This window comes from Ambystoma mexicanum, chromosome 1p (genome assembly GCF_040938575.1).
Source record: "Ambystoma mexicanum isolate Mex_15411 chromosome 1p, UKY_AmexF1_1, whole genome shotgun sequence".
NCBI lineage: Eukaryota > Metazoa > Chordata > Amphibia > Caudata > Ambystomatidae > Ambystoma > Ambystoma mexicanum.
Genome location: NC_090921.1, coordinates 616,826,502 through 616,841,283, shown reverse-complemented (window position 1 = coordinate 616,841,283; position 14,782 = coordinate 616,826,502). Strand labels below are relative to the sequence as shown.

Here is a 14,782-nt window from a genome sequence, read left to right as displayed (position 1 = left end):
TGCCTGCTTTCACCGCATAGCTAAGGAACAAGTTTCTTACCTGTAACTGTTCTCCAGCATGGGTCTGGCATGGATTCACATGCTCATGAATATTCTCAGTCAGGCTGGTTTGGTTAAGAAAAAAAAAAGTTTCACTTCTGAACTGTTTTCTAATAACCAATCACTGTGCTCAGGGTCATAGTGCCCCCAGCCAATGACTGCCCTCTACCTAAACCCCTCTGGCAGCCATCTTCAGATTTGGTAGCACGTAAAGTAGCAGTAGGCCCAAAAGAGCCGCAGAGTGTTAGGCAGAAACCTGTGCAGTTCCCTCAGGGACCACTGCAAAAAGTTTAGGACTACAGGAGTTAACAGTAAACCCAATTGGTAGCAGTCTGCACCACCCAGATTTACCTGGTAGCTGTGGCTGAGCAGTCAGACTTCTCTCAAGAAGAGTTAGGCAGTACACAATAGGGCAGGTAAACACAGTAGAACAAGCAAACACTGACCAGAGCTTTGGTGTAAAAGATATATAATTTATTTTAAAAACACATCTATAGAAACACACTGGCACTAATATCAAGCAAGTTCAAAAACAGTCACTAAAGTATATACACTCCCTTAAAAGAATAGACAAGTCTTAAGTAAAGCGCCACTTAACGCAGATGGCACTCTAATAATTCGGTTACAAAGGGAGAGAAAGGCAGAGCATAAATTGAAACAGATCCCAACACTTTCAAAAGAACACAGCAAGAGAGGAAGGCAGAATCAAACTGAAGTTCAGAAAGCCGGATATACTTTGAGCATCAGAACGAAATGCGTCCAAGGTCCCACGGTTGAAAAGCGCAAAAAAGTCTCGAAAAGGTTTAGAAAGAAGTTGGACCAAAAGAAAGGGACCAGTTAGATGGTCAATAGGCCAGTCTAGAAGGTTAAGGATTTACTGTCAACTTGTAGCAATCTATAGGAAGGGAGGCCAGGCGAACAGTACCTTGAACTGGTGAGAACACTCAGGCGAAAAAGGAAAGCAAACTGGTTGTCCCCACCAGCTCAAGGGGAAGAGACTCTCCGGCAAGATCTCCTCCTCTGTCGTCGGGAAGTGGCGAGACGGTTCAACAGGGCTCCACCGGTGGTGTCGTTGCAGGTCGGCTCAGCTTCTCCCTCTTCGGATCTTTCAGGTCCTGTGGCGACTTCTGAAGTTCCAGTCCTAAAAGCCCTGCTTTTATGCAAGAAACCCCCATTCATTCAGCCTAGCAATCAAACATGCTTGGGCCAATCACACAAGAGTGCGACTAGAGTTGCCAAGGCAACTCAGTCCAGGGTGCCTAAACCCCCTCCCACACCCCCTGTGGTACCCAGACAGAGTGGCACCACTTTTGGAAGCTTCTGTGGAGAAGCCCCCCAAAAAGTGGAACAAAGGGCTCGACTTGGGTTGGAGTCACAGAAGAGAACACAAACGCCATTTTATAATCGAGTTCTGGCAAAAAATACCACCCGGTGAATTAATATTAAATAACCCGACGGTATGTTCGAGGCTATAGGAATTAAACAATAAGTTGGTAGCCTCGAACAATGGCAAGATCCCATAGAGATATATTCACGGTCGAATATAAAAATAGTATCCACTGCCACCAGCCAAAACGCGATCAGGGTGGACGGAGACGTGCCCCCTAGAACAACAGACCACGGGCAATCGAATTGCCCCGACCAGTACATCCACAATATGATGGTTTGTACTGGTTTCTGTTCATAATTTGAGACTAGCAAAGCCAATGGTGACTTTACATGCCTTGGGAGACAGTCAGTCCCAGGGTATGGAGTCTATGGTGGGGTGTCACTATGACACCCCTGCTTCACGGCACAGAGGGTGCTGTGTAACATAGTAAAAACACATGAGACCCTATGGAGTAAAAGACCCCATAGCCCATAAAACACATTAACAGTCAAAGGAACCCCTCAAATCATGTCCAAGAGTGTGAGGAAAAGAGTCACTCTTGGCAGGAGAAAAAAAAAAAACAACTCCAGAAATCCAGCACAGCTGCTGGGGGACTCACTAGGTTAGGAAATTCAGCCTAAACAGAGAATTCTCCCTAACACAGAGGGGTAGGCGGGAGGGTTTGCATGTGAATCGATGCAGCAAGTGCAAAGTCCTCTTTGCCGGCGACAAAGGCAACGGAAACACCACGGGCAACACCAAGGGCTTGTTTAGATGAAAGTCCGACGGCGCCTTGGGCATAAAGGAGGGGTGCGTCCACAGCACCAACCTTGTATCGTGAAATGTCAAATAAGGTGGCTTACAGGACAGGGCCTGAATCTCACCCACTCGTCGGTCGTGCAGATGTAATGGCCACGAGGAACGCGGTCTTCCACAACAAAAACCTCATTGGAACGGTCTGCATAGGTTTGAATGGAGGGTGCATGAGCCTAGTCAGCACCACATGGAATTCCACCGCCAGGGCTGGAGCCTTCACCGGCAGGTACAAACGGAACAGTTCTTTAATAAACTCCTTAACCAGATGGTGCGACCACAGCGACAACCGTCCCGGCAATGTGGTGTAGCAGAAGATAGCCGCCAAATGAACTTTGATGGAAGCATGGGCCAGTCCAGCCTTGGCCAATGACAACAAATATGGCACCACCTGTGGAGCCGTGACCCATAGAGGGTCAATCTGTGCACAGCACAGAACGGCAAACTTCTTCCATTTATGTCTAGCATTTCAGCGTGGACGATGCCCTGGCCTTGGCAAGCACATCCGTGCAGTTCCGCCAGAAGGTCGTAACCCCCAAATTATAATGCTGCAGGAGCCAGGCCTTCAGGTTCAGCGATCCTGGGTCATGGTGCAGGATTGCACCTCTGTCCATGGCGTGAAGATGTACACCCACCGGAAGCTGGACTGGAGTGGCCACTGACATATCAACAGGGTCCAGGTACCATACCGGCCTCGGCCACACCGGTGCGACGAGGATCATTCTGCACTGGGACTGTCGCATACAGAAACAGGGGAATGCAAATGTGCCCCCCCCCATGCTCCCCACTTGTGGAAACCTGCTCTGGCACTTGGTGTTCGTCGCTGTCGCAAATAGATAGATCTGGGGATTGCCCCAACTGCGGAACAGGTGATCCACTTGGTCCTGCCGAAGCTGCCACTTGTGGCAAGAGCGCTGCTCCCTGCTGAGCGAGTCGGCGACTCTTCACTCCTGCCAGATGAGGAACATCCAGTGGGCAACGGGCCAGTGCCACAGGTCCTGCACTTCCGTGGAGAGCGCCGGGGATCTGGTGTCCCCCTGCTTCCTGATGTAAAACATGGTGCGGTTACTGTCCGTGAAGACCCGTACCACTTTGGCCCCAAGGGATGGAAGGAAAGAGGGCCCAAAACATGTCCCGCAGTTCCAACATGTTGATGTGCAACGTCTTCTCCGGTAGCCACAGGCCTCTCGGGTGAAGACTTAGTGTCCGTCGTTACTGTCTCCTGGCGAGTAGGGGCCTGAAAATCTACACCTCCGGACAGATGTGCGCCAACTCCAACCACCGAATCACTCGACGGAATCTCTCGTAGAGTATTCTTGTCCTCGAAGCTTCCTGATACTTGTATCCAACGGGCGTCGAGCAGCTCCTGCAGCTGACGCATCTGTAGTCTGCACAGCCAAATGGCGAGCAGGGACGTGATGGACCTCACCCTTGTGATCTTCAGGGCAAACAGTTGTACTTTGCCCAAGATGGCCGCTATCCGCCATCTTATCAGATGAGATGCCAGGAACGACACTGTTGAGCCGGGATCCCAGAAACTGCCCATCTGGCAATGGAATCAAGCAGGACTTTGCATAGTTGAACGAGCATCCCCTTCGAGCTGGCCCGGATGAGCCAGTCGTCCAGATAAGGATAGACATGAATCCCTGTAGTCGCAGCTGCGCCGCCAGGTACTTGAAGACCCTTGGCACAGACTTCAATCCGAAGGGTAGTACTTCCCTTGCAACACGAAGCGCAGGAACTTTGTGTCCTTTTTGAATGGGGATGTGGAAATATGCATCCTCCAAGTCAGACGAGAGGAAGCCCCCCCCCCCCCCTTCACTTCCCCCTCTTTTCCAGCTGTCTGAGCACGTGCTGAAGAGTAACCATGCAGAATTTCTGGGACTGGATGTACTTGTTTCTTCGACGAAGGGCCTCCAGCCCCCTTTCTGACGAGAAAGTACCTTGAGTAAACCCCGGTGCCTCTTCGGGACGAGCTTGATCGCCCCCTTTAACACAGCCCGTGCCTCCAGCAGCAGCAGACGGATGTGGTTTTCCTGACGGGCCACTGGTGGTATCCTTGGACACTTCCGTTGGAACTTTAGGGTGCGTCTGTGGGCAAGAGCGTCCAGCACCCAACGGTCGGTGGAGATGGTCTTCCACATGCTGACAAGTTCGCCAGCCGGCCTCATCAGGGTGCACAGGTGGAGGCCCGACTCCATGGCCGGTTCAATCTTGTTTCAATGTCGAAGTGCCGCCTTGGCGGCGACGTCCGCCTCCAGACTTGGCGCAGCCCCTGTAGGTCTCCTTGGCCGATGAGCTGGGGTCTGACGGTAGGACGAGACACCTCCACATCCCTTAAGAGGAACTTTGGGATTTCCTTCCAGAAGTCCAAAAGGACGGCCGCCGTTGAAGGGTGCCCAGGGCACAAGCGGTCTGTCCGCTTTGATGGCCGAGAGACTCGTCCACAGTCGTTCCAAACAAATTGTCCCCGTAGGGCATGTCCAACACCTTCAACTGAACATCCTGGTGGAAATTCGTGGCCCTCAGCCAGCCTACCCGAAGGCAAACTGTTGCCCATCTGACAGAATCCTGTGTTGGCAATGTCAGTGGCCACTAATGGCATTATCTGAAGCCACCTCGCCTGCCTCTAGAATCTCCAACGCCTCAGCCCGCTTGTTGGGAAGGAAGTCCAGAAGAGGGCCATCTTGAACCAAAGTTCCCTGTCGTAACACGCCACAATGGCGAGTGTTGGCGGCCTTGATGGTCATTGCCGCCACTGAGATCACTTTTTGCCCGATGGCATCAAACTTCTTCCCCTCACCTTCCAGGGGGTTGGGATGCTGCCGAATGTCCACTGAGATATCCCCAGGTGGCTGCTGGGGTGGAGGCGACGGGGACCAGGGCGTTGGCGGTTTAGGCTGATAAAGCTCTGTAGTCATCGCCATGTGGTCACTCGTAGTCAACACCCTTGTTGGGATCTCCCCCCCCCCCACCCCCCAATAGGGCCTGAGCATCTCCCCTCCTAGAGGACCGGGAGGCTGGTGAGCTCTTCCTTCTGAGGAAATGTCCGTGCCCTGTAGGGCTACCACCCCCCCCCTCCCTTTCTGCGACCAGGGGGAGACAGTTTCGGTGAAATGATGGGCATCACCTTCTCCGGAGTCTTCTCGATGGGCTGGAAAGGAGACTCCCTCCTGGCAGGCAGGGATACCCTCACTTTAGGGGCCGTGCCCTGCGAATCTGCCTCAGCGGCCTTCGTAAGGGACACCGCCACTACTTCGATGGAAGTGTGGGTCTTTGATGTACCTTCGGCTTAGAGGGAGGGTTGTGACCCCGCTCCCCCCCTTGGGTCTTCTCCAAAGGTTTGCCCGGATGGTACGACTTCCTCTTTGAAGAGCCTGGGCACTGGCCCGTGGTCGATGGTGCCGTAGACGGTGAACTCGCCCTGGCCGCCGAGGAGCCAGTCGCAACGGCGCTCCCAGAGGCAGTGGACTCACGGTGCTTAGCCTTATGTTGGGGTCCCTATGAGGGAGTGCTCTCAAAGGTCTTAGAAGACCGCTCTGATGTCTTCTGTGCAGCGGAGGCATGCTGCCAGAACTCACCCAGAGCAGGGGCCTTGGCCTGCAGCCACTCATTGAGGCGCTTGCATCGGTCAGCCCGCGTGCGCTGCACCATCTCCCGACAAGCCACGCAGTCCTCTGCATGCGCCTGGTCCGAATGCAGGCAGTAGAGGCACAGGGAATGGCCATAGTCTGAAAAGACGTTCCGTAGGTTGCAGCCGGGGCAAACCTTAGACGCAGAGTCCTTCTCTTCCACCATATCCACGTGGTGTAGGCCCCAAAGAAGCTTCTGGAAACCTCCAAGAAGAAACTGGATGCAAATCTGCCCACGAGGGGCGCTGAAGAATCTGAAAACAGGTCCCGTTAATCTGAAAGTTAATTGGTGGTGCATGAGGCTCGATTGACCGAAAAAAAATAAGAGTAAAACTGAGTAAAAGCTAGAGAGCTATAGCACGAGGACTCTCAACACTTGAACATGTGGTAAAAATCTGAAGATGGCTGCCAGAGGAGGGGCTTAGGTAGAGGACAGTCATTGGCTGGAGGCAGTATGACCCAGAGACCATTGATTGGTTGTTAAGAGAGTTCAGAAGTGAAACTGAAACCGATTCTCTTTACCAAGGATTCCTGACTGGGAATATTCATGAGCATGTGAATCCATGCCAGACCCCATGCTGGAGAATGGCAATATTAGTTAAAACTCTAAACACTGGGAAAATATCTGCTGCCATCAGACCTTCTTGGATGCATCTTTTTATACAGAGGAGTGTGGGGCTTGTGGGAGACGCAGGGCAATACCTCTGAAAAGCTAGCAGGGATTTTCCCCCCCAACCACACCATTATCTGATGGAATACTCTGCCCTTCCCTTGACAGGTGAAAGTCCCAGCAAGCCACTAGGCAGAGCAGCTGAGCATTTCAAAGTCAGGTTTCCGAGCTTGCTGCCCAACATACTAATGTTGTAGAAATTGGTATATGCAGTTGTCCAATTAAGGAGCCCTTCTCCCAAACCAGAAGTTCTTGCCGCTCATAACCTTAAGCAGGTAGCTAAACATAACATTGAGTTTCAAGCTTGACCTTTCCCTCATCTGCCAACTCACAAATGCTTTAGTTCCTCATGGGAACATTTCATCCATTTGAGGCAGAGCAAGAGCAAACAAGGGTATCGACAGTTGGCATTGTGAGCTAGAGAAAGTGACTGCAAAGGTAGGAACAAGTTACTTACCTGTAACTGTTCTCCGGCATGGGTCTGGCATGGATTCACATGCTCATGAATATTCCGTCGTCAGGCTGGGAATCCCCGGTAAAGAAAAAATCAGTATCAGTTTCGTTTCTGATCTGTCTTTCGTAGTAGTAACCAATCACTGATCTCTGCGTCATACTGACCACAGCCAATGACTGCCCTCTACCTAAGCCCCGCCTCTGGCAGCCATCTTCAGATTTCGTAGCACGTGAAGTGGCAGTATGACCAAGTGAAGAGCCGCAGAGGGGTAGGCGGGAGGGTTCGCATGTGAATCCATGCCAGACCCATGCTGGAGAACAACAATTACAGGTAAGTAACTTGTTCCTTCTCCAGCATGGGGTCTGGCATGGATTCACATGCTCATGAATAAAGAATACATAGCAGTACACACATGCACAACCACAGGAGGTGGCAAAGGCTCAACATTAAGCATTACATCAAACTCAACATTAAGCAATTCTTACCTCCTCACCAGGCTCACCTGCGCAGCACTGCTTGGCCGACCCTGGACTCCCTGGAATCCCGATCGACGCAGTAGAATTTCGTGAAGGTGTGCGTCGACCTCCACGTAGCAGCCCTGCAGATGTCCAGCAAGGGCACACCAGATAGGAACGCCGTGGTAGCTGCGGTCGCTCTGGTGGAATGGGCTCTGACGGCCAGGCAGCGGTCGGTTTGCCAACCGATGACAGTACACGATACAGCGGGAGAGCCATCTGGAAATGGAGGCCTTTGAGAGAGCCTTCCCCTGATTGACAGGTCCAAAGTTCACAAAAAGTTGTGACGTCTTCCGAAAACACTTCGTGCGGTCCACGTAAAACTTCAGCACTATAGCCACATCCAGCGAGTGCAAAGTCCTTTCAGCCGGCGACGAAGGCGACGGGAAGAAAACAGGCAACACCAAGGGTTCGTTGAGGTGGAAGTCCGACGGCACCTTGGGCATGAAGGAGGGGTGCGTCCTGAGCACTACCCTCATGTCGTGAAAAGTCAAGTACGGGGGCTTGCAGGAAAGGGCCTGGATCTCTCCCACTCTTCATGCGGAGGTGATGGCCACAAGAAACGCTGTTTTCCACGACAAGAACTTCAACGGAGCCGAGTGCAGAGGCTCGAACGGAGGTCCCATGAGCTTGGTCAGCACCACGTTGAGCTCCCACGCCGGGGCCGGAGCCTTCACCGGCGGGAACGATCTGAACAGTCCCTTCATGAATTCTTTCACCAGACGATGAGACCACAAAGACGTCCGCCCCGTGGTTCTGGTGTATCGGGAGATCGCAGCAAGATGAATCTTGATGGACGCGTGCGCCAGTCCAGCCTTGGCCAGCGTCAGAAGGTACGGCAGTACCTGGGGAGCCGTAATCCGTAGAGGGTTAATCTTCTGTGCGTGGCACCAGACAGGCCCTCCCAGGGGAACGAGAAAGCATTGCCCATGCTCCTTGGCTTGCGAAACCTGCTTCCGAACTTCCGGCACTTGGAGTTCGTCGCCGTCGCGAACAGATCGATCTGGGGTGTGCCCCACCGTCGGAAGAGGCGGTCCACTAGATCCTGTCGTAGTTCCCACTCGTGGCACGAGCGCAGCTCTCTGCTGAGCGAGTCGGCGATGGTGCTTTTTATCCCTGCCAGATGAAACTGCACCAGAAACATCCCTTGGGCGACGGCCCAATGCCACAGATCCTGCGCCTCCTTGGACAGGGCTGGGGACCTGGTTCCGCCCTGCTTCCTGATGTAGAACACGGTGGTGGTGTTGTCGGTGAAGATCCTCACCACCTTGCCCTTGAGGGACGGAAGAAAGGACCTGAGGGCCCAAAACACTGCACGGAGCTCCAGGACGTTGATATGGAGGGACTTCTCCGTCGGAAGCCAAAGGCCTCTCGCGTGCAGATTTTCGGTGTGCGCTCCCCACCCTTCCAGGGAGGCATCCGTGGTCACCGTCTCCTGGTGGCCGGGGGTCTGGAAGTCCATGCCCGCCGTCAGATGCGCGCGGGTGCCCCACCACCGGATCACTCATCGGAAACTCTCGTCGAGTGTGATCCTCTCCTCGAAGCTGCCCGTCGTCTGGATCCAGCGCGCGTCCAGGAACTCCTGCAACGGGCGCCATCCGGAGCCTGCACAGGCGGATGAGAAATGCAAGACATCATTCCGAGGAGGGACTTGAAGAACCGCACCATGGCCGCGTCTGCAACCAGCATCCGCTGCACCTTGCCCAAGATGGCCCTCGTCCTTTCCTCCGACGGAGAGGCCAGAAGCGACACTGTCGAGCTTCGCTCCCAGAAACAGTGCGTCTTGCGCGGGCACCAGGTGGGACTTGGCGTAGTTTATGGAGATTCCCAGGTCCGCAAGTAGTTGGACGGTCCTTGCCGTGTGCTCCACGGCGAGCTCCTTCGTCTTTGCTCGGATGAGCCAGTCGTCCAGGGAGGGGTAGACGTGGATCCCCTCTCGGCGCAGCTGCGCCGCCACCGGTGCGAGGCACTTCAACACCCTGGGTGCCGACCTCAATCCGAAGGGAAGGGCTCTGAACTGGTAGTGACGCCCTTGGACCACGAACCTGAGAAACTTTCGGTGTCCCTTTAGGATGGGAATATGGAAGTAGGCATCCTCCAAATCCAACGAGGACAGGAAATCGCCCTCCTCCAGTTGACCCAGGACGTGTTGGAGGGTGACCATCCGGAACTTCTGTGCCTTGATGAATTTGTTCAGTCGTCGTAGGTCCAGGATGGGACGCCATCCTCCAGTCTTCTTCACGAGGAAGTATCTTGAGTAAACTCCGAAGCCTCTTTGGGACGAGCTCGATGGCGCCCTTCTTGAGCATCGCCTTTACCTCCAAGAGAAGTTGAGGGACGTGATCTTTCCTGGCCACAGGGGGGACGCGCGGGCACCTCTTTAGAAACTAGAGCGCGTGACCCTGAGCTAGGGCGTCCAGCACCCAACGGTCGGTGGAGATGGACTCCCACACGCTGACGAAGCTCGCCAGCCGGCCTCCCACCGGGGTGCTTCGGTGGGGGCCCGACCCCACGGCTGGTTCAGTCCTGCTTCGACGAGGCTTTGCCGCCTTGTCCTCCTTGGCAACGACAGCGGGGTCCGCCTGACTTGCCTCGTCCCCTGTAAGCTTCCTGTGACGACGAGCGGGCCGCTTGACGGTAGGTGGAAAATCCGCCGCTGGAACCTTTGGAGGAACCCTGTTTGCCTCCGCCGCTCCGATAGGGCGGCCGCCGTTGCTGGAGAACCCCAAGAGCCCGGGCCGTCTCTGTGTCCGCCTTGATGGCTTGAAGGGAATCGTCCACTGTTTTCCCCAAACAGGTCGTTTCCGTCGAACGGCATGTCCAATACTCTGGTCTGCACGTCCTGACGGAAGTCAGTAGCCTTGAGCCATCCACGCCGCCTAAGGCACACGCCGTTGCCCAACTGGCGAAATCCAGTGTCAACGATGTCCATCGCAATCGTAATGGCGTGGTCCGACACCACCTCTCCTTCCTGCAAGATCTCTAGGGCTTCCGCCCTCTAGTCTGGTAGAAGTCCAGCAGGGGGGCCAGTTTGTACCACAACTCCCTGTCGTAGCGGGCTATGATAGCCAAGGCGTTGGCCGCCTTAATTGTCGCCGCTGCTGACGAGATGACTCTGCGTCCCATCGTGTCTAATTTCTTTCCCTCGCCGTCCGGCGGGGAGGTTGACGTAGAGGCCGCGCCGCACCCCACCCGCTTTCTTCCTGGCCGCCGCGGAGACGACCGAGTCCGGGGTCGGCTGTGCCCGAAGGCACAAGGGGGCCGCGTCCGGGGCCCGGTACTTCTTCTCGTACCGATCCCTTCTAGCCGGCGTCGTGGATGGGTTCTTGAGGAGGGCGAGGCCCTCATCCCAAATATCGTCTAGCAGAGGTACAGCGAGGACCGTCTTCCTCTTGGTCTCGCGCCGTTGATAAAGGAAACCTTCCTTCTCTTCCGGGCAGAGCTGGAAAAGCTCGGATGCCCTGGCGTTCATGGAGTGAAACGATCCAATCTCGTCGGGCAGGGAAGCCCGGGTGGTAGGTGACGGGAGATCCTCGTCGTAAACCGCGTCGTCTGTACCCGTCGCAGCTGTGCCAGTCCCTGTATCATCCCCACGTGTCGTGGACGGGGAGGAGGGCTGAACAGGGCGCGATGGCTGAAAAGGAGGTGGAGGATAAATCCTCCTCTTAGGGGGAGGGCTCCCAGAAGGGCCTGGGCTCCGGGTCCCCCGTCGGGAGCGGTTCCTCCGTTGGTGGTAACGGCAGTCTTGTCCTTATCTCGGAGCATAAGGACTGTATAGCCAACAAAATGGCTGCCGAGTTGTCTTGCGGCACTGGTTGAGGGAGATCCGACGGGCGATCAGGAGCCCCGTCGGCATCCTCGACGCCCTCGTCTTCCACGTCGGGGTCCCTCCAGACAGTATGGCTTTCCACGCCAGAGCCGTGGCCTAAGACTTCGATCAGCTCCTCCTCAGAGGTTGAGGCCGAGTCCACGACGACCTCCTGCCCCCCCCCCCTTTTTCTTCTCCGTCGGAGGTTTCACAGGGGTCCTGTCTATGGGCATGAAAGAGGACTCCCTCCGCGGTGGCAGGGAGATTCTGGGCCCCGGGATCGCCACCAGTGGTGTAGCCTCCACAGGCTGAGCCTGGGCCGCCGCGACTGTCTCGATAGAGGCCTTGGCCGGATGGATCAAGGCTTTCACCAACTTAGGTGCGCTCACTGCCTTCTCCTTGGGGAGAGGGTCACCCCCTCCGATGGGGCCTTAGGGCACGACCGAGGTCTCTCCAGGAGTCGCCGGGTGCTCGGCCTTCCTCTTACCCGAGCCAGAGCGTTGGCTTGTGGTTGATGGCGCCGGGGAGGATGCGCCCTGCCTGGCGCCCGTAGAGCCTGACCGTTCGGCGCTCCCGGTGCCAGCGGACTCACGGTGCTTGGCCTTCTGTTGGACCCCCGTCGCCGGGGCGCCCTCGAAGGTCTTAGAAGACCGCTCGGACGACTTCTTCTCGCCTGACGGGCTCTTTCCTTCCAGCCAGTTGGCGAGACGTTGATGGTGGTCCTTCATGGTCCGCTCCGACATATTGCCGCAAAACGCACAGTCCTTCTCGACGTGCGTCTTGTCCTCATGTAGGCAGTAAAGGCAAAGGGAGTGTTCTTCCTCCTTAAAGACATTCTGAAGCTGGCATCCAGGGCAGACCTTGAACAGCTTTCCGGGCGTCGAGCTTCCCTTCTCCTGGAGTCCTCTAAAAGCGTGGCTCGACGTAATCTTCACCCTTGAGGGGCGTAGACGAATCCGACACGGGTCCCCGTTGATCGGATGAAGAAACGGTGGAGCTTGAGGCTCTTTTGACCGAAAAGAAATTCTGAGAAAAAACGTGAAAAATAGCACTAACGCTGGAGAGCAATAGCACGAGGATCCCAACACTTGAACGTGCGGTAAAAATCTGAAGATGGCTGCCAGAGGCGGGGCTTAGGTAGAGGGCAGTCATTGGCTGTGGGCAGTCATTGGCTGTGGTCAGTATGACGCAGAGATCAGCGATTGGTTACTACTACGAAAGAGATCAGAAACGAAACTGATACTGATTTTTTCTTTACCGAGGATTCCCAGCCTGACGACGGGGAATATTCATGAGCATGTGAATCCATGCCAGACCCCATGCTGGAGAATGCACGTTTTGTTGTGAGCCCTACTCACCCACCCACTTCTCCTCAAGATCTACCATCTTACACTATGTAGCAACCCCTGGCAGACAGCTGCCCCAGATCTAACCATAAGCAGAAAAACTAAGCGGATATTGAAGAGTGTGATGGCGCCAACAAGACAAAGTATTGTAGTAGTCATTTATATAGCACCTTTTCCCATTGAAATGGCGCCAAAGCACTATGTTAAGGGTTGTTGGAACACACCTCAGGGACCGAAGTCCAGGTATGGAGAAAGTTCAGTGGAGGCTCATTATGTACCCAGGTAGATCGGAATTTGTCATAGGTTGTCTCTGTACTCTAATGGTAGAGGTGTTGAGGCAAGTCTGGGATTTCAGTGCAAAGCAGTTATATGACCAGCTAGAGCGAATTGGTCATAGCCGTAGCTGCATGCTAAAGTGTGTGGATGAATAGTGGTGCATTAATACATTGAACTCTGATGGAGCTCATCTTTGAGGTCGCTATGCCCGCTCTTCTGTGGGGAAGCAAAGCCAGCTACCTTTGTAGACCATTATAGGCATAATGGACAGGCTATCCCTCGGTCAAGCCAAGTGCAATCGACTGGTTTTCCTAGAACATCTAGGTGACAGACCTGCTATTGGGAACCAGGATAATGGGATTGTCTATGCACGAGGCTTGTTACCTTTATAGTCTTACTACAGGTCTACCAAATTCTCCATACACTAAGCAAAGGAGTCTACTAAGGGCGATAAAGGATACCAGTCTAACTGCTGTGTGTTACAAAGGCTAACCTAAGCAGTTATAAATGCAATGGAGGATTACCCACTAGGGATGTCACGGTATTAGTTTTACGACGGTACAATAACCTTCTTGCCAAATGACGGTATATCATGGTTATCGCGGTATAGCAGGTGGAGTTAACTAATCTTAACAAATATTTTCTAAAAGGTCATAAATTGTCAGGTTTATCACAAACAAAACCAGGCACCCAGGGCCAGAATTGGGCTTTTCAACATACTTTCCACTGAAATGCCACCCCTTGCTTCCACCAAACACAAACACGTGTGGAAAGGGGGGGGGGGTGGCTGCTGCAACTGGCAAAGCAAACTGAATAGCTTTTCTTAAATGGTCTTTTAGACTTTTAGCTCCCCCCACTGGCTACTGGTGAAGATGAACATGTTGCCATCTTGATAATCTGCATGCCACAGATCAATGGAGTCTGATGGTAGTATACGCTTGTGCGCATACACACACTGTTACAGCATTTAGTTTACTTCCGGGCCAAAAAGTGTTCAGTAATCACAGACATGTTACCCTTTGGTATGGCAGCAGGGAATACCCACAGAGATGATTACATTTCGCAGTGTGACTTATTATATGTAAATTCAATGAAAGAACCAGGCAAATCCCCCATTGTCATATGTTTAGAAAACATTATCCATTATAAATCCCAAAGCCACCAACCCAAAGTCCCGGGAGGATAGCTCAGCGGCAACGTGCGTGCCTTGGAAGCAAGACGACACGAAGCAACACAGGTTCGATCCCTGGGTCCGCGCTTAGAAACCTCTGGGTGCTTAAGTGCGTTATAAATACGCAACGAAGACAAAAACAATTACGCAACTAAATAAACAAAACCAATTTCTTTAACAGCGTCTCGATGCCCGCAGGCTGTATGAGCACTTCAAAAAAAAATGTACATAAAAAAACCCTCTTCCTTCTTGGCACTATTTATTCTTCCTATTGCTAACATTGCTTTTGTGTCAGGCACGTGTGGTTTATGGAATGGCATTAAGAACTGCTCAAACTGAAACTACTTAGCAGACGGCACATCCAACAGTGCAAGACCAAGACCGTGCTGCACTTGCTTACTGCAGCCTTTCCAAATCAGATTGAAAAGCCCACTTAACGGTATAACGGTATAAACAATGTGACGGTTATTGTTCAATTAAGTGGTTCACTGTATCTTTAACGGTATACCGTAATACCGTTATATTCCTATTACCCACCTTTATCAGAGCTTCACAGTCGTGCTAGACATTTGATGTAAATGCTCTAAAGCAGATGTTTAATCGTGTGCAAAACATGTACTGGGGTAGAGTTGGCAGGGTGGGCCACCGCAATCAAAGCTGGCATCCGCTGGTGGGTTTGTGTATCAGAG

The 14,782-nt window shown here is 53.4% G+C and overlaps 1 protein-coding gene across 4 annotated transcripts in view; it reads right to left on the bottom strand.

Annotated features, from left to right (window-relative positions):
* Positions 1-14,782, bottom strand: part of LMNB2 (lamin B2) — a 162,025-nt gene that overhangs the window by 80,364 nt on the left and 66,879 nt on the right. The window lies entirely within an intron of this gene.